Source organism: Limulus polyphemus, unplaced genomic scaffold (assembly GCF_000517525.1).
Source record: "Limulus polyphemus unplaced genomic scaffold, Limulus_polyphemus-2.1.2 Scaffold1851, whole genome shotgun sequence".
Lineage (NCBI taxonomy): Eukaryota > Metazoa > Arthropoda > Merostomata > Xiphosura > Limulidae > Limulus > Limulus polyphemus.
The window spans coordinates 140,066-143,865 of NW_013667461.1; the positions used below are offsets into that span (position 1 = coordinate 140,066).

The 3,800-nt window shown below is 32.6% G+C and overlaps 1 protein-coding gene across 5 annotated transcripts in view; it reads left to right on the forward strand.

Moving 5' to 3' along the window:
• LOC111087186 overlaps nt 1–3,800 on the forward strand; it is a 69,213-nt gene that overhangs the window by 62,984 nt on the left and 2,429 nt on the right. The window lies entirely within an intron of this gene.

A 3,800-nucleotide genomic window follows, 5' to 3' on the forward strand; every position in this document is an offset into this window, starting at 1 on the left:
ATGTTTGACTTACATATATAGCAGTTCTTTGTTCACTAAATTAATTGTTTGACTTACATATATAGCAGTTCTTTGTTCATTAAAATAAATGTTTGACTTACATATATAGCAGTTCTTTGTTCATTAAAATAATTGTTTGACTTACATGTATAGCAGTTCTGTATTCACCAAGTTAATTGTTTGACTTACATGTATAGCAGTTCTTTGTTCATTCAAATACTTGTTTGACATATGTATACAGCTGTTTTTAATAGTGGACAAATTCTGTGGAAGGTTATTAATTCTCACTGAAGACCTGACGTCATTAAATAAGGAACCAGTCCTGTTCTATTGCTATGCGTAACTTGACGAAACAAGTTAGAAATAATTAAACAAAATATCGTATTGTTTGTTTGTTTTTAATTTCGCGCAAAGCTACACGAGGGCTATCTGCGCTAGCCGTCCCTAATTTAGCAGTGTAAGACTAGAGGGAAGAGAGCTAGTCATCACCACCCACCGCCAACTTCTGGGCTACTCTTTTACCAACGAATAGTGGGATTGACCGTCACATTATAACGCCCCCACGGCTGAAAAGGCAAGCATGTTTGGTGGGACGGGGATTCGAACCGCGACCCGCAGATTGCGAGTCGAGCGCCCTAACTACCTGACCATGCCGGGCCAAAGTGTATCAGAAAAAATGCGCAAGTCACAAGTTCCTCTATACACGATAGAAATAACCATGGTTATTCTTTCGCAAAGACAATCACATGGGTAAATACAGAAGAACATACATCACTCTAATTTTAGCGGAAAACATACGCCAAGATAATGACACACCAAAAAATATAGGCCAATGATGTTGCACAGACTGAAGTTATTATATAAAATGGGCCAATGGTGTTACTCCGAGTGAATTTATTATACAAAATGGGCCAATGGTGTTACTCCGAGTGAAGTTATTATATAAAACTATTTCTAAGACTATCTATTTCTTAAAATTTGTAAATTTACTTTACAAATATATTTTACTTATGAAAATTTTATGACATTTAATAGTTTCATTTTGAGTTTACCTATTTATTATAAGTATTATTTTATTACAAGTTACAGTTTTTACAGTAAGGAAAAATATTTTTTAAACCGTTATGACGTTTCGATTACTGGTGTGATCATTCTTAAAATGCCCCCCAGTGGCACAGCGGTATGTCTGCGGACTTACAACGCTAGAATCCGGGTTTCGATACCCGTGATTGGCAGAGCACAGATACCCCATTGTGTAGCTTTGTGCTTAATTACAAAAAAAAAACAATCATTCTTAAATACACAAGTTTTAACGGTAAAGAAGGTTTTAGTACTTAAATCGATGTTCAACGATCAAACAATGTATTTAGATTTTAGAATTGATAGTGGTAACGTATGCATATCAATTCACGTGAATTGACAGATTATCTGTAACCATTCTATTAATTCTAAAATGTAAATACATGGTTAGATTGTTGAATGTTGATTTAAATACTAAAACCTTCTTTACCGTTAAAACCTGTGCGCTTGAGAATGATCGCACAAGCGATCGAAACGCCGTACCTGTTTTAAAAATATTTTTCCTTTCTGTAAAAGCCGTAGCTGGTAATAAAATAACATTTATGACAGTTAATCTATCCATTAATATAAATACTAAGTCAGTGTTCAAACTAAAAGAATGCTATATTTGTTATTGTCAAGAAATCACTTTATGAATAGTAATACAATACACAAAAAGAGTCCAAAAATGTCTTTTTTTTTTCATCCGGTGGTTTTCAGTGCTATACGTTAACCACAAAAATTTACTGTTTTCAGTTCTAAAATTATGTTTTAATGAACAACTATATGAACCGATGAACATCTAATTTCAAACACTGTTGATGTGAAAAATATATTGTCTTTAAAAAAAGAAGGGTTAACGTTAATTTGTAAAAGTCTGTCGGCCACAAAGTGCTGTGAAAATCCAGAGATGCTTGTCGTAATAAAATGTATCTGGTTAAGCTTGAGGAGCAGGAAATATTTTTTTATTTTCTTGAAGTCGTTTAGTACCACGAGGCCATGTAGATTTTTACTTCTTACTTTCCGCAACGAAATAGTTTTGTTTTGTTTTTCGTTTCTTTTCTTTATGTATCATTTGACAATTTTAAAATTAATTTATGGAAAAAGCTATCCGCCCATCACTCGCCCGGAAATATAGTTTTTTGATTTTCTTGTTTTATGAGTGAAATTATCATGAAATGACAAATGCAAAGATTTAAAACATTTACTAAGTTACGGGTTTCTTATACTAGTATAAGATGAAAGAGAATAAAAAAACATAAACATTTCCTTACCTCATTCAGTTACTTCCATGTATTCAGTAATTTTAATAAATCATATGTGTCTTATATGCTATATAATATCATTCCAAGAACCAACACTAGTTCTTTATTCTTGTGTTTGTTTGTTTGTTTTGAATTTATGCACAAAGCTACACAATGGGCTATCTGTGCTCTGCCCACCACAAGTATCGAAACCCGGTTTCTAGCGTTGTAAGTCCACAGACATAGCCGCTGTGTCACTGTGGGGCTTTTTTCTTGTAAAATCAGGTTGCTGGATCTCTTTTAATATGGGACAGCGGTAAGTTTACGAACTTACAACGCTAAAATTCAGGGTTCGATTCCCCACAGTAGACACAGCAGATAGCCCAAATGTAGCTTTGCTCTAAGACAAACTTTTAATTTTCTTAACTAAAGCATTCTTACATTTAAAAAAATCATCAATAATATAAGTCAGTTTACAATCAACTCTGATAAGTTCTGAGTTGGCTGATGAAAAACAAAACTGTATTATCTGCATGTTATAAGAATATTTTGTACCATAAAGATTAGTTCTAGTTCAGGATTGTGAAAGGGTATGCTCAATATGTTTAAAGTCCTCCTTAATATTTTATACGTTTATATTTTTCTAATTGGTGGTCTATTTCTTTTATTTTCGTTTCTTAGACCTCAGAAAAAATATTTGTTTATATCAAACCCTATTTTATTCATTTTGTGTTACACCAGTTTTAAAGATCTATTTCGTTGGTAGATTTATTAGATAACGATCTTTAAAAAACACCTACATCTTTTCCTTTCTCATATTTTAGCTCATTTATTTTCACAATATCACCACCTAAAAGTGATAGGTTAAACTATCGTGCTTCATCAGAACTCAATATATTTTATAATGTCACTTTTAACAACATCACTGTAAGCATATTTCCGAATAATCTATGCGGGGACAGTGCTTAGAATAGTATTGTTCCATTCCAAAACATAAAATTAAGTTCTCGAGAATGTGAAAAACAACAACAAAACAACAGTAAGTTATTTTAGCTTCTGCAGAGGAATATTACACGAGGATAAAAAATTGGAATGGTCAACAATTGGGTGCATTTTGGGCCTACTTTTTTTTTCGATAACCATGTGTGTCCTCACCCAGATCACATCACCACATTTTCGAGTAACAATGTATTTTGTTGAGTAACCGTATTACGAAAGGAGACTAGGATAATTGGACGATCTAATTGATTTTTAAATGATTCATAGTTTCTAAATATCCTTTAAACATTTATTTCATTAACATAATATTCACACACCCTAACAAAACACGTTCTCATCTGAACAACAGATTTGACAGATACAAAACAACTTGTCTATTAATCTTTCTTCTTGTTAAAACCGAAATACTTTTTAGTATTACCCTAATGTCACAACACATCCCAACACTAGGGCGATATAGGTAAGTAAGAAATTATTTTAGATACACAACATAGTAGA